This window comes from Tachypleus tridentatus, chromosome 13, assembly GCF_004210375.1.
Source record: "Tachypleus tridentatus isolate NWPU-2018 chromosome 13, ASM421037v1, whole genome shotgun sequence".
Taxonomy (NCBI): domain Eukaryota; kingdom Metazoa; phylum Arthropoda; class Merostomata; order Xiphosura; family Limulidae; genus Tachypleus; species Tachypleus tridentatus.
In genome coordinates, this window is record NC_134837.1 from 131,830,124 (window position 1) to 131,854,660 (window position 24,537).

General features: G+C 34.3%; 1 protein-coding gene across 1 annotated transcript in view; it reads right to left on the reverse strand.

Moving 5' to 3' along the window:
- The window catches only part of LOC143236299 (muscle calcium channel subunit alpha-1-like), a 100,144-nt gene extending 81,467 nt beyond the window's left edge, over nucleotides 1-18,677 (reverse strand). The window contains exon 1 of the mRNA XM_076474569.1: nucleotides 18,547-18,677. The gene's annotated coding sequence lies outside the window, so the exon portion shown is untranslated. The remainder of the gene's footprint in view (nucleotides 1-18,546) is intronic.
- Between the last annotated feature and the right edge of the window lie 5,860 nt (nucleotides 18,678-24,537).

A 24,537-nucleotide genomic window follows, 5' to 3' on the forward strand; every position in this document is an offset into this window, starting at 1 on the left:
TCATTAATTTGGTTGTTTTACGTGTATATAATACCCTTCTATTCATTAATTTGGTTGTTTTGCATTTATATAATACCCTTCTATTCGTTAATATGTGTGAACAAATGTTGTTTTAGCAATGGTTTTTGTCAAATTTCGCGCAAAGCTACACAAAAGACTATTTGTACTAGCAGTCCTTAATTTTGAATTATAAAACTACAGAAAAAGCTCCAAATCAGCAGTACCCAACTCTAATGATACTTTTTTCAGATCGCAGACCGAACAGAGCGACTTGACCATCACTCTAATAACGTGTTGACGACCCCAAAGTAGGCAGCGCAACTTTATTCTTCAGTCATGGGACTCGAGCCTCATATCTTCAGATCCACAATCTGGTGCATAAACCGCTGGTACTTCGATCGGCCCAGCTATCTCTGCAATCCGTGTTCGAACTAATAGTGTAAAAAACCGGTTGTTTACTATGTATTTGATGACCTCCTCTATATTAATGAGTATGAACAGTTCTAGTTGTAATAATGGTATTTGACAAATTTCTCTATATTAGTGATTATTGAGTAATTCTGGTTGTTTTATGTGTATTTAAAATCTCTTCATTAGACAGTGGGAATAATTCTGGTTATAATATATGTTTTTGACAACCTTCTCTTCGTTAGTAAGTGTAAAAAATTCTGGTTCTTATAATAGCATTTGACAACCTTCTCTTCATTATAGAATGTGAACATTTTGGTTTTAATATCATTTAAACGTGGATATATTGATGTATAAAGAAATTTCCAGTTTGAAGTACCATTTTAAAAATGTCAGATTTTACTAACCTACAAGACTTCCAGATTTTAAGAGTGTTTTTAATCTGGTGAAATACCAATATTAACTGAAAAAAATTAAAAATAGAAACAAAACGTGCGAGAAAATCTCGAGATCATACATATATTGTTTCTAAGGCGCCCATCAAATATAGAGACATGATCATCATTCAAGTCTACCTACATGGATTTACAAACTTGTTAAACATACATAAACTGGTAATGAAGTCAGTTACTTCACATACAAGTAATACATATACAATTTAAAAATATAAAAAGGTAATCAATGAAACGATGCTTAGATCTCAAACATCTGTTTCGTTTGTTTTAAATTCTGCACAAAACTGCGTGGGGGCTACCTGCGTTAGTCATCCCTAACTCACCAGTGTAAGACTAAAGGAAAGGCAGATAGTCATCATCACCCATCGCTAACTCTTAAGCTACTCTTTTACCAACGAATACTGGGATTAACCGTAACTTTATAACATTCAGACAGCTGAATGGGGGAATACGTTCAGTGTGATGGGGATTCGAACCCTCGACCCTCAGATTACGAGTCGAGCGCCCTAACCGCCTGGCCATGCCGGCCCTCTTGCTTTGTGTATATTGGTTTACCATAAATCTTTGACGGTCTGAGATGACATGGTCTTCGTTTCTTACCTAATGTTTGGTATATTTCTCCTCTTCGTCCTTTGGTCGTTTCTATTTGTAAGCTTCATTTTCATTAATGAGCGTGAATAATTATAACAGTGGAAAATGCATCTGTTGTATCTGTATTAAACGCCCTCTTAACAAGGGTTAAAAAACATTTGCTTCAACTTTCTGCAAAACCATCAACTGCAAGCAAAAATAACATCGGATACACAGTTACGACAGAAAGTGTTTGTACCCCTGTGTCCCGAATGGTTTGTTGCTCATAACTTAAAAAGTATCACGAGTAGGCTAATAGAAGTACATTATATTAAAAATATTATACTAACACACATCTACATAAATTTTATGGAAATTAAACGACAAATAAATTGTTTATAAACAAATATCCAAAAATAGGAGGAACAGAAAGTGTTCGTACATTTCAAAATACTGATATTCCCGTAAAAAAATTTTAGTTTGGCGAATAAACTACCTTATACTATTCCAGAACTAGACACTGGGTTCATAATTATTGGAATTTAGCCAGCATAAACTGTACTTCCGGAAATTTAGCGCTGTCACCGTCATTATCTGCTTGGTCATCATGACGAACAGGAAACTATCCAGTGATTTAAAAAACCGAATTATTGTAAAATACAAGTCTCATGTGTCTCTTTCCGGTATTGCTACACAACTTAATGTGCCAAAATCTACTGTTTAAAGCATAATTGCCAAGTTCAAGCTTACAAGATCAACTGCTAACCTCCCTCGTTCCGGACGCCCCACCAAAATTCCAGAGAGGTTAGTAGGAACCCTCTTTTAACACGTAATAACATACAGAAACTGGTAAGGGAAACTGGGGTTGAAGTAAGCGAACATGTTACGCTCTTCTAGGTTCAAAGCATGCCGTCCTCGTAGAACTTCATATTTAAAGCCTGTTCATTTAGAAGCACGATTGAGGTATGCAAGAAAGCAAGTAGATAAACCCTTTACCTATTGGAAGAGTATTCTTTGGTCAGATGAGACTAAAATCGAGCTTTTCGGCCACAATGATGTTCGCTGTATTTTCCGTAAAAAGGGGGAACGAAATCTTCCAAAGAACATCGTCCCTACAGTTAAACACGGAGGTGGCTCGATCATGCTATGGGGTTCCTTCAGCTCTTCTGGTGTAGGCAGCCTTCACCGCGTCAACGGAATCATGAAAAACGAAGAGTAGGTTCATATATTAGGCACTTATATCAAGAATGATGCTCGGAACTTGCGCCTTGGGCGTCGTTGGATCTTCCAGCACGACAGTGACCCTAAGCACACATCGAAATGTGTGCAATCCTAGCTGCAGAGAAACCATAAAACATTCTGGAGTGGCCATCGCACACCCGATCTCCACCCAATTGAAAACGTTTAGCATGAGTTGAAGACCAGGGTTCATCAGCGTCATCCGAAAAACTTGCAAGAGTTGGAGGCCTTCTGTAAAGAAGAATGGAAGAAAATACCAGCTGAGTACTGTCAAACGATCATAGAGGGCTATGAGGAGAGATTGCGCCAAGTAATTCACCTGAAAGGCTACACAACTGACCATTAAAGTAGACACGAATACTTTCTGCTCCTCCTATGTTTGGTTATTTGTTTATAAACAGTTTATTTGTCGTTCAACTTACATAAAAATTTATGTAGATGTGTGTTAATATCATATTTATAATATACTATACTTTCATTAACCTTATCGTGATACTTTTTAAGTTATGAAGAAAAACTACTCACGACGCAGGGGTACGAACACGTTCTGACGTAACTGTAGATGTTGGAAAAACTGATACAAAAATTAAAGTTTATTAAATACCCCCTAAGGTTTATCACCCTAACACACTATAGATAATTCGACTGACGCTTTTGCTCTGTTTTTTTAAGAGGTGGTCAGTCAGAAAGTTTTGTGTACTTGGTAAATTATTTGTAATTTCGTCACAAGCCTCCCTTTCCTCAACTGTTGTTTACGTACACCCTATTTTCGGTTATTCTTTACAATCACTGTTTCCTCTGTATAGCAACTGTTTTTACAGCTATTCGCTTCTATGTATATTCGTCTTTTCTTCAATTAATGTTTATAGTCACACTTTCCTCAATATAGTACTTGTTGTTTACGGTCATAATTTTATTAGTATATTTGCTATTGTTTATAAACAGTAGTGTGTCATGAGGATAAAACAGCCTGCTGCAAAATACAATGTGTGTTATTAACAGGAGTGAATTTTAACAATGTTCCACCTTCCATATCTCAGACTGTGATAATCTAAACTTCGAATACTTTTAGTGGATATGATCTGCTAAACTCTTACTTTATATACCAAGCTTCAAGTCAATCTATTAAATATACCAAGCTTCAAGTCAATCTATTGAGAAATAACCAAGATATAACATCTCCAATTTTGATCGAATTTCTTCCTCCCCCCCTTCACACCAAAAGTATTGAAATCTTATTCGCTAGAAAAATATACTTGACTTTTATGAATTATTTCTCAAACATGTTACGCTAATAAATTTTTCAACCTATAATTAGAATTCTCATTTGACGTAAGTATAGCCATATGGGCAAAGTTATTTAAAAAAAACGGCTCAAATTTGACACATTTTATCGCACGCCTACGCAAAAAATCACATGAGCTATCGTCTAAAATGTTTACTAGAGTTTCATCTAAGAGTAAATGTGGACCGTTTTTAGTTTGTTGTTGTTGTTTTTTGTCATTCGAATGAAAGAAGGATTATTTATAACAGCAAAATTATACGGTGAAAGGACGTGCTGATACATAAGTAGTGGTTAGGCCAAGTAAAGTGATTAGGAGTTTCTAGCTCAAATTTTCAGAAGAATCATATGGGTGGACGGTTATTATTGATTGTCAACTTTTCAGCACCAGTTTACTAAATTTTATGAAATTATCTTAACTAAAGAGCGTTTGGCACCAAATGATATTAGCTTAAGCAATTAGCATAAATGAGAATGTTTGATATGGTTATACCGATTGCACGGTTGGTAATGACAAGAAACTGTTAATCTAAATTCCATTGTGTTACTATGAAGGAAGCTATTAACACTGTTTTAAAGAGAAAACTACCACCATATATATTTTAAAGAATCAGGTTGGTTCTGTGAAGTGAAAGCCTGTTCCAAAAAACATGATTGCGATCCTACAGCAAATATGGGTTACTATCGAGCGTCACTTTCTTAATTGATGTAGTTTGTTCGTGTGTATTGAGAAAACGTCATGATATTTAATCAAAAACACCTTCTGTGTGAAAAACAGCCCTACTCTTATCAGTATAGTTTATATTATTTACAGTCATACTTTTTCAGTATAACGGCTATTGTTTACAGTCATCCTTTTCATAGTTATTGTTTACAGTCATCCTTTTCTCGGTCTCAGTAATTTACTTATTTTAAAATTTAATTCGTATATTAGGATGGACGATAGCCCTAAAATGCGTAGAATGTAAACATATGAAACATAATGCTTAAATATTATTTTCAGTACATCTTTTTCAGTGGGTTTTCCTTTTCAACCTCGGAGCAAACAAAATACGTTATTGTCGTTCAACGTGAAACTTTTGCGAACGGCTACACAATGGCTATCCACATATTCCTGCACTTTATATTAAACTGATAGAATGGAGGGAAAGCAAATAGTGAACAGCATCCACCGCCAACTGTTGGGCTTCTCTAGCATGACCGAATAGTGGAATTTTACCGTTACTCTTATAGATTATCCACTGAATCAAAGTCCAAGGCACATTTTCCAGAAATAGAGCGCGAACCATGAACCGAGTTAATTGAAACTGTGGACAATGGACAATATGTAACATACTGTAAGCAATGCAACAACAACGTAACAAGGGCTATTAACTAGGATTCAGTAGTAAACCAAGCAGAGTAACAATTCCAGAGAAAGATTACAGTGAAACTGACCCTTCCTGGTCCAAAACATGGTCAGAATCCCGACAAAGACGAAAGAACTAAACGTTGAGAACGCTAATCACTGGCCCATCTTCTTGTAAAATAACAAGTGAAAATTACGTACAAAGATGAGAGTGATAGCAAACCTTCACCATGTCGCCACGGATATATATTTTATTATATAAATACTTGTTTAAACGGGTTACATACAAGTAAGTAAGTGAAGGTCAGTAATACAATTCTATTCACAAAATAATGTTTTAGGCTAGTCACAGTGTTGAGCATCATTTTCTAGATGTACAGATGTAACATAAAACTAACGAGCTGAGGATCATTCTTTAGACTACAGATGTAACATAGATCTAACGAGCTGAAGATCATTCTTTAGACTACAGATGTAACATAGATCTAACGAGCTGAGGATCATTCTTTAGATGTACAGATGTCACATAAATCTAACGAGCCGTGGATCATTCTTTAGATGTACAGATGTCACATAAATCTAACGAGCCGTGGATCATTCTTTAGATATACGGATATAACACAAAAAAGGAGTTGAGCATTATTATGTAGATGTACAGATGTCACATAAAACTAACGAGTTGAGCATCATTATCTAGATGTAGAGATGCAACATAAAACTGCCGAGTTGAGCATAATTTTTTTATATATTTACGCTTGTAATATTAGGCTTGTAATATATATATGTAATATTAACCTACTATATTAAACATCATTTTATATATATACATACATAGATGTAATATTAAACTACTAAATTAAACATCATTCTTTACATATATACATGTAATATACACCTAGGATTACAGTAAGTGTAATAAATTATAATCTATGAACGTTTTGAATGCGTCACATCACCAAATAGATAACATCCACTGTGTAAGATATCACACAAGTGAAGCTAAACTAGGCCTTTCTTGTTAACACGATTGAAACAGACATCAATCACTGTTTGTATAATGATATAATTCACTCCGGTATCAAACAGCGTAATTATTTTATTGGTCAGTGAGTGTAACAAAGACGAAAATCCGGAACAACTAATACATTTTCCAACACCTCGGCAAAAAAACCTGTAAGATTTTTCCCTACAAAGTCACATTTCAAGACTTTCCAAGTAAGGTTACGAGTTACTAGCAACTACTTACAGTGAGTAAATAACTGTAAATATTACGTTGATTGGCAAATAATAATAATATGGATCGATGGTAAACTTGAGAATTTATAACGCTAAATTTTAGAGTTGTAACCCTGCGATAAACACAGCTCAGATAGAGCACTGAGCAATCTCGCGTTCGTCAAAAAATAACAAAAAACAGCAAAGCTAATAAGTTACGGTTTTATAAAAAGCAACTGAAACAAAGAAATTTTTTTAGTAGCCAAAAGAGAAAAACAGATATACCAACAAAAGCTTCCATTTACAGTAAAAGTTTACATGTTCTTTTCATGTACCTTCTCCATACTGATTTAGTGAGAATGCGTGGTAATGATTACACATTGTAGTCATCAGTATTAACGAAAATATTGTGTGTGTATGTTTTCTTATAGCAAAGCCACATCGGGCTATCTGCTGTGTCCACCGAGGGGAATCGAATCCTTGATTTTAGCGTTGTAAATCCGAAGACTTACCGCTGTTCCAGTGGAGAATAGAAAATGTTGAATTTTCTAAACAAAAGTCACATTATAACGGCTCCACGACTGAAAGGATGAGCTGGTTCGGGTGTACTGAACTCGAACCCGTGACACGTAAATTGCGTTTAGAGCACCCAAACCACGAGGTTATGTCAAGCATTGAGCAACAGAGATACAATCTTAACCATTTGAGCCACAGCTCCCATAAAGTTCTAACTCGAACTTTTCACTGTACCTTTCCTTGTCGTGTTTCTGTTTTTTGATAGAAGTTGTCTTTAGTTGTTACTGGTTAACTAACCTAATATTGTTAGTTTGACAAAGTTAAGCCTCTTCCAAGCATTGTGTCGCTTAATACCAAATCTAACTTTTTTAAATTCATGTTCCAATACAGTGATACAATCTCAGGTACGCAACAGTTCTTTTTTACCTGAATAGCATTAAATGTCAAGTTTTATTTTAATAATTGATAACATCCCCCTGTCCACTGATATCACACAAAGAGAAAACTATTTTATAATATTTCGTGACACTCCCATGTCCACCGACATCAAACAAAAAAGAAGACTATTTCATACTATTTAGAAACACTCCCATGTCCACTGACATCAGAAAAAAGGAAGAATATTTTATACTATTTGGTAACACTCCCATGTCCACCAAAATCAGACCAAATGAAGACTATTTTTTACTATTTGATAACACTCCCACGTCCACCGACATCAAACAAAAAAAGACTATTTTATTCCTGTGGAATGGAAAGCGAATAATAAAGCATGGATGACAAGTGCTACATTCAAAATTTTTTCGAACAAACTAAACAATGTGTGTGTGTTTTTCTTTTAGCAAAGCCACAAAGGCTATCTGCGCAGCCCACCGAGGAGAATCGAACCCCTAATTTTAGCGTTGTAAAGCCGGAGACATACCGCTGTACTAGCGGGAGGTCAAACTAAACACACGAATGGAACAAGAAAAGAGGAGTATTCTACTTTTCCTAGATAATGCATCTTGTCACCCAAAAGTTCAACTTTCAAACGTTCGTTTGGTCTTTCTACATCCATGTACAACATCAGTTCTTCAGCCATTAGATAATGTAATTATACAGTGTATAAAACTGAAATACAGAAAATTGATACTTCAAAATATTATTGAAAACATGGACAACTGTATCAGAAATGACCATAAAAATTTGCGTGTTAGATGCAATTGCATTTTTAAGTCATTCAATCAAATGCGTAAAAGATAAATGTGTAATAAAGTGCTTTCGAAACTGTGGATTTATTTTTTGATAATGGCGGAGATTGTAAAGAAGTTGTTTGTTATGACAATTCTAGTGAAATCCAAACTCTGACTGAGAAGATTGATGCAGATGATTCTGTGAACACGAAAAGTTTTGTGAACTTTGACAAGAATGTTTTAACAGAATCTGATGAAACTGATTTAAAATCTACAATAGAATCACAAGATGGTAACAGTGTGAGAGATTCAGAAGAATAACAAAATGGAAAAGATAGTGAGGAAATAGAAATTCCTACTTCATCGCAAATGTTAAGTTATATTAACGCTATCAAATTGTATGCAAAAATGAAGGGGGAGAAATGAACTTCGAGAAAAGGCCGTAGAAATGGCGTTTTCTTTTAACCACATGAGAAGGCCCATTAAAAAAAAACGAAACAGTTAAAATTTCACACTTTCTTCAAATAATTTGATTAAGATTTTGTGTATTTATGTATATTATGAAAGTCTATTTTTTATTCTAATAAATAGCGCAAAAACAGCATAATAATTTTATTCACAAACGTGTTACTTCCCTTGAGTCAAACAATTATAGCGTTCCGCTCAAAATTTATATATAATTAAAGAAATGCATGTTCACTGCTTAATCCAGAAAGCCTGCTTAAGCCGGAGATATTATTCGGTCCCGTGTGATACCACCTTATACAGGTTTTACTGTATTTGGTAACATTCTCATGTCCACCGACATCAAACAAAAAGAAGACTATTTCATACTATTTAGAAACACTCCCATGTCCACTGACATCAGAAAAAAGGAAGAATATTTTATACTATTTGGTAACTCTTCCATGTCCACCGAAATCAGACAAAAAGACTATTTTATACTATTTGATAACACTCCCATGTCCACCGACATCAGATAAAAAGAAGACTATTTTATAGCATTTGATTGCACTCCCACGTCCACCGACATCAGACAAAAAAAAGACTATTTTATTCTATTTTGTAACACTCCCATGTCCTCCGGCATCAGACAAAAGAAGACTATTTTGAGATATATTATAACTTTACCCCTTTCTACTGATCTTGGAATTACATTTTTTTTTTCCCTTTTTTTTCTGCTAACAAACTTACTGGTTGAAAGAAAACGCAAAAAAAAAGAACAGTATTTTATAATATGTGTAGCAAAACTGGTGTTTTATTTTCAGAACAAAGTCACACTGGGCTAACTGCCTTGTCTATCACGATCAATTGTATCCAGGATTTTAGCGTTGTAAGTCCATAAAATTATCGTTGTCCCACTAGGGGACAATAACAATAGTACAGTTAATCTATATTCGAGAAGCTGTCAAAACTTATTAGATTAGGATATATAATAAAATATCAAGCGAGCAATATAACGCAGGTATATATGTACCTGTGTGTGTTTATAGCTATGTATGTGTACATATGTATATATTAATGAGTGGAAACATGTTTGGACGTTTTCAACTGAATGTCAGCTTAATTACGGATCACACAAGAAATAAAAACTTTCACGTGATTTGCACGAGTGAAAATTATTATTGTAGTTTATAATATAATGTGAATTTTTTTTTCATCCTCTCTATCAGATGCATATAAAGATTTGACTAAGGAACATTTTTTTAAATCACTAAAAGTAAGTATTTGTTTAAAAACCCATCTCGTCGTTTATTTTTCAATTCATCACTAGATCTTGGATCGTCGTAGTTAAGTAGCTCAGCACCAAGACTGAGGATTTACACACCAATAATCGGGTTTCAAAACCCTTCCTGGGGACAGCACAGGTAGTTCATTAAGTAGGTTTACGCTTAAAAAATCCGATTTGTAGTGTTCATAAAGCTATGGAGAAAGGAAGAAGAGTTAGGGATTAACCTGGATAAAAGGCGAGGTTATTAAAAGAATGGCTGAAATAATTCCAGAAAAAAGGGGCAGAAATATACGGAAATATATAAGAAAATCTGGTGTTTGTGAAGGCAAGATATATTTTTGTGCGCCAGAAACTCCCTCAAATTCAAATTATTTTAGGTAGGATTACATTACATTAATCTCAGAGACTTGGCGCATCGTCAATTACGTCAATCAAAATGGTTTAACCTCCTGAGTGCAAAACTGTAATTAGATCTCGTATCGGCCAACAGATGACGGAGTTATCAGCAAAGAGTTTGTTCTGGAAAAACTCAAACTATTCTTCGAGCCGCTATGCCGCGGCTAAAAAATGTTTGTTGTATAGACAAAATTCCATTAGAAGCTTGAAAACAAATTAAAATTTTAGAAATTAAATATCTTATTGCGATTTCAAACTCAGTTTCTAGATGAGCAACAATGCCAGAAAGTATGTTTTTGTGTCGATCCCTAAAAACACCTAAAACTACGGCTTATAGAAAATACAGAATTATTAGCTCGATCGGTTACACCAGAAAGATTGCTAAAAGAGATCCTTAAAAGAACTAAACACAAGGTTAAAGAAAAGGTATCAGAAGATTAAAATGCGTTTAAAAGTGATTGGTGCAAATGAGAGAGTTTGTTCAACATTGGGATGTTAAGTGAAAGAGCCATGAAGTGCCAATAAGCCCCTATCCAGTGAAAGTTCTAACAAACATGGACTAATAATTTTTAATCCTATTGATTTTCATCAATACACCTCTATAGTTATTATAATACAACGTAATAACAATACTTTCCTTCGTGTTTTCTGACGTTCGATCACGTTGTCAACAATGTGAAGGTAAAAATAAATTCAATGAAGGAAATATTCATTTAACAGCGAAAACAAAAAGAGTTATGAAAACACTCACCTTTTCTTATTCATAAATACTTAACGGAACTGTGACAAGTGCTAAGGCAAGAGTATATTTTGTCATTCTTTCCATTTTATGGGGCTAATTCTTCCATGCCATTACATAATGTAAATTTCAGTACTATAGTAATGGTTCACTGATCCCTGTTGACAAGTAAATGAGTCAGAGTGAATATTCATTTAGAATCCCCCACATACTTGTACAAAGAGCATCATAAGTGTTCTACTTATATGAACATACTGATCAAATTTAGGGTCTGAAAGAACTGTCATGATACCCCATTCAGTGTCTTAACTATATAGAAATAAACTAGCATATGGTACCAATATGTGCTAGAAAAAAATCAATTTAATAGCACTTCTCAAATAAGTCTTGATAAAAACAATGTTTAATATTATATATTAAGTTTTGTTGTCATGTCACGTCCCAAAAAGCATAGAGGATTGTCAGTATAGCAGCGAATTCACATAAAAGCTTTACATGGTGCTGGTTGGACTCTCCAACTAATTGCTGCAGACTTGAAATGATTCCTAAATGCTGCCATGTACACCCTAGATCATGAGACTGAGACAAGTATGTTTAAAAATAGGAAAGGAAGAGGTAGAATACCCAAACTCAATGATACTGATGTTAAGTATCTTCGTTCATGTAGCCTTCAGGACAGAAGGAATACTGACACTGATCTCAAGTATGACATGAACAACCATACAAGACTTCTGTAGTACAGCGCTATATCTGAGGACTTACAACACTAGAATTTGGATTTCGATATCCGTGGTAGGCAGAACATAGATAGCCCGTTGTGCTGCTTTGTGCTTAACTTCAAATAAACCTCAAATGACAGAAAAGTGTCCAGATCTACAGAATCAAGAAGACTTAACAGAATGAAATATTTGTTCGTGCAGCTGTTTAAAAACCTCTATTTCGATGTTTATATATTGGCAATAGACTGGAATTTGCTAAAATTGTTGATGATTGGAAAATGGTGTTATGGACGGATGAGTCCAAGTTTGGAGTATTAAGTTCAAAGTGTAGATTGTACATCGAACGGAAGAAAGGTGAAAGATACTTACCTCAACGGGAAGCAAGGTGATGGTTTTAAGGTGTTTTTCTGCTGAGACGACAGAAGATACTTGCAAAATAGACGATATAACGAACCAGTGCAAGTACCATTAGACATAATCTGTCATGATCTACCCAGTGGTTTGCGTATTATTGGTAAAGGTTTCTACTGTGAAGAAGAAAATAACCCCAAACACCCATCCAACCTATACAGAAATTACGTAGTTAAGAAAGAAGCTTTTGAAGTTATTCAAATAGTGCAATGACCCCCACTCAGCTTCAATCTCAAACTAATTGAGCAGATCTTGGATTTGATGGATCAAAAACTTGACAAATCAAAAGTTTCTTCCAAAGAAACTTTATGGGAGTGCTTTACACATTTAGAGTAAAATCCCAAAAGTCGCTTTGATTAAATATGTTGCAACAATGCCTCAAAGACTAATAACTGTCTACAGTTATTCAAGCAAAAAGGGGACACACAAAATATTAACTGTTCACTGAATTCAAGCACTTTCACTGAGATTCTGTTATACTAAATATGAAGATTGATTAATGTTTGATGTTTCACCTGTGATTTACCTTCCATTGTTCTTTGAAAATAACCTGATATCTAATTTTTTATTCTTTTGCACAGTACTTTATATATGTACACTCGTTGGAAAAGAAATAAAGCATCAAATATTAAAACAGAAATTTATCAGTTAAAGTGGTAACCCTCTAACCCTGCTAACTGAAAGTTTCCCATTTAAAGTGGGAACCCTCTAACCCTGCTAACTGAAAGTTTCCCAGATCTACTGAAAAGAAACTCTTTTTAGTAACTGTCACGGAAATCGTGCCATGTGATTTCTGTTTTAATGCTGTAAAAGGTAACAGGATATAGATACACCTTGATCATGATTAAAATATGCTGCAACCACATTCCTATTAAAGTGTAGAGTAGAAATGTTCCATGCAACACTCTTTTAAAATCTCTTAGTTTCACCAAAGTGTTTTGTTACAAAACTTAAAGAGATATCGTAAACTACTTCCTTCTCCACACATTTTTTTCCATATTCTGTAGCAGATTATGATAAATGAAGCAGACGTCAGAATCTTGAAGAATTTATACAGTAGTCATTAGTTCGAATTGAATGAGACCCAAGCAAGAGAGGTTAAGAAAGGAGTATGACGAGAGAGTGCGCTTCCACCGACATCTCAAGATAAATACACAGAGATGCTGGCAGCAGGTTATCCCTGATGCAAAGGAGATCACTGTTAATGGAAACAGAATCTGTAATAATAAGTATGTCTATAATACATTGCTTCTTGATAAATCTCAGAAGACACAGTGGCTACTTGGCGGAGTTGTTGATAATATGGTTTTGGTTTGTTTTTAATTTCGCGCAAAGCCACACGAGGGCTCTCTGCGCTAGCCGTCCTTAATTTAGCAGTGTAAGACTAGAGGGAAGGTAGCTAGTCATCATCACACACCGGTTACTCTTGGGCTACTCTTTTACCAACGAATAGTGGGGTTGACTGTCACATTATAACGCCCCCACGGCTGAAAGGGCGATCATGTTTGGTGCGACCCTCCGATTAGGAGTCGAGTGAATTAATCACCTGGCCATGCCGGGCAGGTTGATAATATGAAAAAAAAGAAAACTATTTCGATATTACTACAAATAAATAACCTTAAACAGCCTGTATGTTGAATGATTTAGATGATTACGTGTCACGAACATTAACACAACTGTAATTCCGTGATCTGTGAAAAGTCCCAGAATATGATACAGTAGTGAGTAAAGAGTTGGATTAAATAGAACAGTTTACTATTTAGGGACGAAATCCGATGGTGATAACAATGGTAAAAAATGTTTATAGAGATACTGGGAGTGCCATAACAGCATTCTTCACCTTCAAGGCTTAGGTAGACATTGCAATCTAAAACTAAACAACGAGACAACTAATATGTTACGTATAACCAGTCCTGTCATACGTGGACCCTATCTGCTGAAACAAAACGAAAGACGAAAACACATGAATGTGTCAACAATACAACTACTGGACATATGCATGGAACATAAAATGCCATATAGTTAGATCTGAAAGGAGACTGGCAGAGATCCTAGTGGGTAAAACCGAAAGAAGAAAACAAGACGTACGCAGAAACTTACTTGGCTCGATACCATTGGATTGGAGATGAAAAGCTTGCATCAGGAAAGTTGGCGCAGACAGCGAGAAGTAGAAAATAATGGAGAACCACGTTCGTCGGCTCTCAAAATAGGGGAGAATGCCCCATTACTGATCGAGTGAATTTTTTTTTTTTTGGAGCACGAATGTGCACAATAAGTTATCTGTCCTGTGCCTATCACCGAGATCATCAGAACTTGAATTGGGAAGTTATAAGCCCTCGAGCTTACCGTTGAGACACATGGGTGTGGGGACCGAAGTTCTTGTAAATTGACTTTGGAAAGTTTTGACCAGTTTTGAGATTACCGAAGTAAGTTATATTGCAATTAGGTTCCAAATAAATAGGTCATAAAATTGCTAGGACCATCTGCAGCCATGATATGACAAGTGTTTTGAGTCATTTCTGTGTACTATGTTGAAGGAAAAGTAATAGCATGAACTTATCCTGACTTAATGACATCGTGATTTACAAACACATACTACTTTAATTAATAACTTTCAAATCACGAGTTACAAATGATGTTAAAATATCTATTAATTCAGTCTAATTACAGCTGTAAGAACACTTCCAGCACGTTGATACCTATTTATTTAATGTTAATTAAACTGTTAGGCTCGTTGTGATATACAATTCAGTCTTTATTATTTGTTAGAACGCTTGTTAATAAGTTATACGTTTGATGCGCAAAATACAGCTTGTCTAACATGAGCTTCAAAAATATAAGTTAAACTAAAGTTCATAAAATAAAATAAGATTGTTTGTAAATTCATCAGCAATAAATTCAGAAAAATATAATAAGTTCCTCAAACTCAAAATCAAACTATTTATTGTAGATCCCACAATTCTTCTTTTCAAGTTTAAGTTACGCCTAAAGTTATTGAGTCGACACATATATACATATATATATACGAGTGTGTGTGTGTGTTTCAAGACACGTTTAAAGCCTCTGTGAGACTACGAAATTTATCAATTTTTCTAAGTACAAAGCTCTTTTCTCCAAGCACGCTTCCAGGTTAAGAATTTTTTTCAAATGTTGTTTCAGCAGAAACAAGTGGTACAAACTTTAAAAAAAAAGTATTCTGTCCAACGTTAGCAGTAACAGTAATTAGCCGAAGGCGTTGTCTTTACGTAAGCCTTTCTTTTTAAAGCGTTTTTTTTTTCATTAACTCGGCCATTACTGCTTTGAATTTCATAACAACAATAGGTGGCTTTATACGGTATAGCTGAACAATAAACAATAAAAGGTGGCTCAAAAGATATAACTAAAGAATATACAATAATAGACGGTTCAAACGATATACAATAATAAGGCGGCTTCAAACGCTACAACTAAACAATAGACGATAATAAGCGGCATCAAACAGTGTAGCTAAACAATAGAGAATAAAAGGTGGCTTCAAACGCTATTACTGAGCAATAGGCAATAAAAGTCTGCTCAAACTGTATGGTTAAACGATAGACAGTAAAAGGTGGCTTCAAACTTTATTACTAAACAATAAACAACAATAGGTGGCTTCAATAGGTGGCTTCAAACGCTATTACTAAATAATAGACAATAATAGGTGGCTTCAAATTGTATAGCTAAATAATATACAATAACAGATGGCTTTAAAAGCTATAACTAAACAAGAGACAATAAAAGGTAGCTTCAAATGCTATAACAAACAATTGAAAAATATAAATATTATTTTCTAACAATCAAAAAGAATTGTTTATTTGTTAAATAAATTTTGTCTAGTGATAGACAAAATTTGCTTTATAATTTCTAAATAACAAGGATTAAACCGTACAAAAATATTTTAAAAACTTAAATCAAGTGATCTGTTTGTTGTTTTTTAAAGTGCAAAACTGTACACTACACTATCTACGCTGTGCCAAATACAGCGTTTCAAATGCAATATGCGTTATGTATACATATATTTGTGACGGTTTGAGCAGAATTTCTCTTTTTTTCTCTTCTGTAGTCTTTGTTTTTGTTTTGAATTAAGCACAAAGCTACTCAATGGGCTCTCTGTGCTCTGCCCACCACGGGTATCGAAACCCGGTTTTAGCTTTGGAAGTCCGCAGACATACCGCTGAGTCACTGTGGAGCCCTATAGTCTGCGATCGATAAAATACTAATAACAACAAATCATCAAATTTAAATTCTTTGTTGTAAGTGACATGCTGTTGTATCATTGGTAAATTCCCCCTTACCTAAAAATAAACCCTATTAGCTCTCAGGAAGACAGGCCTACATTCCGAAAACGCTATGGTTGCTTGTTGTCCTTCTTGCTTTGTAAGCGCAATGTTAACATTTAAACTTTTTTATAAAATTTAATAAATACTTAAATTATTCAAAAATAGGTTTAAGTTTGAGAAATAAGAAGAAACTTCAAACCCTGTATAATAACTAAAAACTGGTATCCCACCCACAACTCTTACTAATTGCTGAGTTTTTAAAATATTTTTACAGCTATAGGAAAAACAAATTCATTAAGATGCGAGAAAATCATAGCAAACATACCATATGTTAAAGGCACAAATTTCATAATTAATTTTTTTGTAAACTATAAAAACAAAAAATACAAACGATAAACTTTTTATCTTGAGTTGAAAAAAACCAAGACGTGAGATGAACACTGATACACGGGAAAAAAAAGAAGAAAGAAAACTTTCAGAGCTTCGGAACAAAGCTAGCAATGTGAATGATTTATTATAACTGTTTATTCAACTGGAAGATTTAAGCTGCTGTCTATAGGCAAGATTCCAGACTAAGCGAATTAGTACTTTATATGGACTCCTACATTTTAATGAATATCAAACAATTTCAAACAACAGTCACATAAAGTGTTCGTTGTCAATGATACCTGTTTGCATACAGTCACATAAAGTGTTCGTTGTCAATGATACCTGTTTACATACAACATATAAAACTCGTGTAATTTTGATTTTTTCGTATTATTATTACTCTTCGAATTGTTTCTTAAAATATTAAAACACAATTTTTCTCTTTTTACACGACACCAATAATCATGGGATATTAATAATTACTTTGAAATCAGAAATAAAGTACAGTTTAATGTTTTTCACGTACTTTGGTTTTCAGAATTACGCATAAAGCTACATAGAAGGCTAACTGTGCTCTGCCCACCACGGGTATCGAAACGCAGTTTCTAGCGGTGGGAGGCGGCAAACATATCGCTGTGCCACTGGGGGGGTTCACATATTGTTAGTGGCAAAACTGTAAGAGATGGAGGGCAACAGTGACGGTGTTTAATACGTGCCCTGCAGCACGCGAGCTTCCTGCTACAAACAACCCGTGCAGGTTGACGGTCAGCCAGTGGCATCGACTCCCTTACTTTATACAAATTATAGTTCTTATACAACTCGAGAGCTACCATACGATTGTTTTCCCTATCTCTCTCTCTCTGAAACATAAAAGGTTTTTGAAATAAGATGAAATATTGCGATTGCTAAAACATTCGCTTCTCCCCTTTCCTACTCAACTATAAAATCTAAATTTTATAGACCAAAATCACCTTATTCAGAAATCAAAATCCAGAAGAAGAGAAAGCGTAGAAATTAAGTGTATATGATTTTAACGAATCAGTTTACCGAAAGGGATACCGTACATGAAAATTGCTAAGAAATTTCACTTTTATGAGATCACTACGTTAGAAACTTATACACAGACAGCTAAAGAGTTAGACCTAAATATTAATCTTAAACGTTAAGTACGTCTCCTTAGATCTTTTTAACAAATTTTAAAACTGTAATATCCCTACCTATCACATTCTATTATTTCTGATGTAATTTTAAGTTAAATGTTCACATTTTCAAGTACGCCTGTGTTGTGACGATTACAGCAATCTTCTCTAACACGAAGGAAAATGTATACGTTCACGGTAAAGTAATATACGTTAAATTATTAATACACTCTACAGGTTTTTAACAAAATAAGATATAACTGATATTATGTATAAGCAATGAATGGGTATCAGTTTGGTGTAAAATGTTCTTTACTTTATCCTTAAAACGCGTAACATACTTGTAACTCGCCAACATCGTACGAATAGTTTAATACGTATTATTGTATCCTTACGTAAAGCAGCAAGAGTCATCGAGATTTGTGGGCAATACTAACGCATGCCTAGCAAGCATCTTGGAGAGTAACTGGCTCTGATTTTATATGAAAACAAGACAAACGGTAACATGCATTAATATATGTTTAAAGAAGGCACTTACTTATTGAGTTCGTAGCCATTTTATATCCACAGATGTAGGAGGAAATCAAAATCTAGTCACTGTATATGGTTTATGTGTTGTCATAATATCAAACCATTTCACATTGTGCATCCATCAACTCTTCTGCTCTCTCATCCGGGTCACTGAACGCTCTGAAATCCGAGTATTCCTTTTGTACACGCGATGGCGCTAGTATGGCATGTTGAGATAAACAAGTGCACGCCGACGTTTCAAAGAAGGGTCTAAAAGTAAAGTTTTGATAGATTTTAACCAGTGGACTAATATGCTGCTAATTAATTCTGTATTTGTACACGCAGGGGTGCTAATGTGGCCTGTTAATATAAATAAATTCGACACCCATTTTTAAAACGGCTTTAAACAATATGAAAAATTCAAAATTGTTTTCACAACATCCAATAAACGGTTGTTTATCTTCATCACTTAAAAATTTTGTTACTAGTATTGTAAAAATTATTTAATGTTTGGGAAGCTTCTCAGTTTAAAGGTTTCCAACAAAATAGTCTGGTAATTAGGGCGCTCGACTCACAATCTGTGGGTCGAAGTTTCGAACCCCCGTCACCAAACATGTTTGCCTTTTCAGCCGTTGAGGTGTTATTATTACGGTCAATCTCATTATTCGTTAGTAAAAGAATAGTTCAAGAGTTGGCGGTGGGTGGCCTTCTCTCTATTCTTTCACTGCTAAATTAAGACAGTGCAAGTAACCCTCGAGTAGTTTTACTCGAAATTCGGGACAACAACACAAAAACTCTCGAAATGTCATAACTACATAAGTTAGCAAAACATCTGAACTTATGTACTTTAAAAACAAATATAAAACAATCGTTTGTTCTATAGCTAGATAAAACTGTATAACTGTGCATAAATAAGGTGCACAATTATCAACTTTTAATTTAGAATATGCAAAAAATACATTTAAACAATTCCTTAAGGTAAATATCAGACAGGAGGCAGAACTGCCTATGTAGGAACGATTGTTCATCGAAATAGTATTATAAATATCTCTTCAATAGGTCATCAGAGCTTTACAATACTATACAGCGTTTTTTTTATAACAATATCTATGTAATGACTGAATCACAAGTTATGGGAATGTATGTAAATATCATAACAAACAAAAATATTGAATTTACTGTTCTTCCCTCTTCTGATTCTTTTTTATTACATGATAACTCAAAAACGCAAACAATTGCGTCGAGAAATATCATATTTTCAAACGGAGTGTCCGTTTTTTAAGTTTTACTAATAACTAGTACTAAATATAAAACTTTCGTAATTCTAGCGTAAACAATGTTATCATTACCCCTTGAAGTCTGAAGTTAGCCTTCTTGCAGAAATTTGTTGTTCCTTAAGTACAGGGTGAAACACAAATTACCAGCCAATAAATAATATATATATATATATAACAGTTGGAACCTTATTGTATTTAAATCATTGTTATAAATATAAACCACCAATGTCTATTGAAACACTGCATTAATATAAAAAAGCAAGCAAACAAGTTAAGAATTTTTTTAAAAACAGGGATGGCTAATATCATTCATTCAAAAACGGTCCAAAAAAGACTTTGTTTCTTAACATTCTAGTACACTGTATGCCTGTGCCATTACGTAGAGACGTTTCAAGTGTCTTTCTTGCTATCTTGTTTGTATTGTTTTTGAAAGATTGATATTAGCCATTTCTACATATACTTTCTTTTTTCAAACGTCTTTTTCTTTACTTGTATATGTAGTAGAGACAGTTGGGATGGGAATTTAAAATATTTAGTTTCTAATACAATTGCAGCTGTTTCTACTTTATATTTGTATTTACTTCAAGTGAAGTACGCATCATCATGATGTTCTTAAAGCCTTAGGCGAATTTATTGACACACCGAAAGAATTGTTTTGTTTCTTTATGATTCCAGTTCAAATGTAACAAATAAAGTACTGATAGAAATAATTGAAAGTTATAAGCTTTTTCCAGTTGACACCTCAAATAACGTCCAATATTGAGCTTGATAAAAAACAACAACTAGAAAAGCAAAACATGTGATTCAAAGATAGACTAGACATTCTAAACAAATTAAGATTAGTTTTACGCATACAGATGGTTGAATGCGTTATGTCAGAATGATCTTGAACAATGCAAATCAGGGAGTCACGTGATAACCACAGCATGTATAAGGTCACGGGGAACAGCATTTAATAAAACTACATTTTGATATATTTGTTGCGCTTCGTAGAATATCATCATAAATGGATCATAAATATGTAATTAGATGGAAAACTTTAAATTTCTAAGAGGGAGATAACGTGTTCTTTATTATATTGGGAAAAAAAGGAATGTGAATCGACTTGGAGCAACAGAACCATCCAGAAAGAGAATTGCAACAGGTCGTTCCCCCGATTTGGTAAAGAAAGTGCAGCATATTCTAAAGCACTATCCAGATGGCCTACGTAAATAACAGTACCCAACATAATAAAAAAAAAAAGATCGCTTTTTGGGAAAGCGACACATACCACAAGCTGTTTGTACAACATACCTCCTCAATTTTTATATACCCTCAATAGCTAGAGAAGAAAATGGGTGTTTATACTACTCTACACGAAGACATACTGGTCAAGTCGCTGCCCGCAGCCCACGTGGGTTTTCATATGGTCTTGATGTTAAAATGAGCGCTATGAAGTTGTTGATTTCCCACACTAGATAGATGATTGAAAGTATACTGAAAGGAGTGGTGTGTTTTGAACGTAGCAGCTTCAAGACAGAACGTTTTGCAATGAAAATATCCTGTATGACTATTACCTAGATAGATAAACGTCAATTAAAGCATGAACGGACGTGGTGGCAGGGAATGTAACAACATCTAGATTCAAAAACCGTTTTAATATAACGTACTCAACCACTGTACTATCTTGGATTAATAACATGTTTATTAAATTGGTGTTACAAGAACTAGAACATAGGAAACATTCACTGAAACATCTTGAGAACTACAGAATTTATTAGTAATGAATTCATCAACATTACGTTCGCTTAGAGTTTTTTTCAGTATCTCGCCCAGTGATTCAATTATTGGTAAGGACTTTTGTGAAAACATGACTAAAACGTTTCTTCTAATGTATGAGTATGTTTGTGTTTTCTTACAGCAAAGCCACATCGAGATATCTGCTGCATTCACCAAGGGGAATCGAATCCCTGATTTTAGCATTATAAATAGAAAGACTTATCGCTATCCCACCGGGGGAATGTAATGTATAAAGGGCTGTAAGAGTGTAATATAAATGGATATCAAATAGATAATGTTACATCCTGTGTAGAAATATAGAAAAGGATTGTAAATGGATGTCAAATAGGTAGTGTTACATGCTGTGTAGAAATATAGAAAAGGAATGTAAATGGATGTCAAATAGATAATGTTACATCCTGTGTGGAAATGTAAGAGGTAATGCAAATCGATGTCAAAGGGGGGATGTTAACATCTTGTGTAGAAATGTGAAATAGTAATATAAATGAATGACAAATAAATATATTGCATGCTGTGTACTTCAGTACAGATTATAAAATATATGTTTATCAAAGAATGTCTAAAAGCTAAACTTTAAATCGTAAAACATAATTTTAGCACAGAGTTTCATAGAAGCTAATGCTCACAATTATATATATCATAAAATATAAATTTAGATTTAATTAGCTTTTGAGATCAGAAATAGATAGTGTTTCCATTCAGTTCTACTTTCTCTTTGGTTCAGTTTATGTATTTACAGTCCTTAGAACAATTAATCCGGAATTATATCACCATCACTATTTAATCTCATTGTTCTATAGAAATATGTCTAGCAAGTAAATGTCTGATTATTTTTTACAAGTTATGATGGTTTCCTTTAATATCCAACGTCAGTCTACCCCTGTGAAATGTTTTTGTTTCTTTACTTATTCGTGCAGTGAAGACCCTACTACATCAGTAATCTATATACCGAATACTCAGTTTCAAAGATACTTTAAATACTTTGTGAAAGTTACACAATCCTTACGTAGTATTATTACAGTAACATATTGCAAAATAATATCAGGTATATTTGTACAATGGCGTAATTGTACAATTTACCTGATTGACAGAATTTACGCCCCCAAGCGGCACAGTAGTATGTTTTCGGACTTATACTGCTAGAAATCGGATTTCAATACCCATGGATGACAGAAAACAGATAGCTCTTTCTGTAGCTTTGTGCAAAAAAAACCAACAAAGATAGGATTTACAGTCTGGTCATGCTAATCACTAGGCTGATCCTGGCCCATGGTCAACTATTAACATTCTGTGGCCGTAAATCCGTAACTCTCGTTAATAAACAAAATAGCATTGTATTCATGAACACGTACCAAAATAAACGAGCAGCTTTTTCACACACAATTTTAAATGGGGCACGAGAAGTACAAAGTTTTACGCTATAACTGGCCGATAATAACGTTTTGTTTTTATTTCATAGGCGCTTCTAGTTTAGAGCGGTAGAAATGAAATAGATGCATCTTAGAAACTATAGCCGAACAAACATCAAAGTTATGTCATCTCAAGTGGACACACACTGATCCATAACAAAGTTTTTCTATCTCAGCTGGACACTCATCGTCTCGTAACAAAGTTTGAAAATGTAGTACTTGTGCCCCTAGTGCCTCAACTGTAAGTGTGAGGGCTTATAATGCTAAACATTGGTTTTCTCTGCCTGAAGTGGGCATAGCACTGATAGGCCATTATGTAGCTATGTTAACAACAACAAAATAACTCAAACTAGCAATCGTTTGAACCTATTAAGGGTGGTGAAAATACTCAAGTCACGATCTTTTAACAGTGTATGACATTAAACATGGTATTATGTATTTGATGTCCGAGTTGTCGACTATTCATTCTTCTACCTTGTTGATTTAGCGACAGTTCGTGGTAGAAAAGAGAGTAACTACTAAATACAACACATATAAATACTGTAGATACACATTTCAGAGGTTCTAGAGGTTATTTAAATACAATGTGTAAACTATAAGATGTACATAAGTATTTTTGTTCTTCACGTGAACTGATGTCTCCAACTTTTCGAGGTCTGACGTCATCAATTCCCAGACATGTCTGGCGTATAAATACTTTTGTAACGCTTGTTTGTTTGTTTGAAATTTTACTGAGGGTTTAAGACAACAGTCATCACCACACCACCAACTTTGGGCTACTTTACCAACGAAAGTGGGATTCCGTTTAGATACGCGACGGGGCGCGACCCTCGATTAAGTCGCACGTTAACATGCCGGGCCCTTTTTCAATTTTGTTTACAACAGACTTCTATTTACCACATTCCGTTTAGATACACGGAGTAAATTCTTAAGTACAGTTAACATTCCTTTTTCAATACATGATTAATCGAATTTTATATGCAAAAACGGCTCGTTTGGGTTGAGAAAATATTTTACATAGAAGAGCGAACAACGTTTCGACCTTCTTCGCTCTTCTATATAAAATATTTTCTCAACCCAAACGAGCCGTTTTTGCATATAAATTTCTCAACAAGTGGGTTTCTCGACATCACTGATGATTAATCGAATGTTCCGACCTCGTGCATAGTAACGTTTTAGGGGCAGATAAAATACATCTTAGGTGTTAAAACTGCCTTCAGTGATTAACAAGTCTTTTTTTCTTAAAACTGCTAGGATGCAAAAAGAACTATGATGTATAATTTAGATATTCCACAATTTTTTAAATTAATATTATTACAAATGCTTCACACAGTTGTTAACTTGAACCATTTTAAAACTAGTTTCTAATAGATGGCGCTAACGACTGAGAGTAAAGAAATAATTACAGATACACACTTATCTAAATATTGCCTATTGGAGGTATAAAAAAACAATTTTCTTAGTTAAAAGTGTAGGCGTCTTGTTAACATTCTTGTAACTAAGTACAAAGCCACACAGTGGGCTGTCTTTCCTGTGCCCATCACGTGTATATAA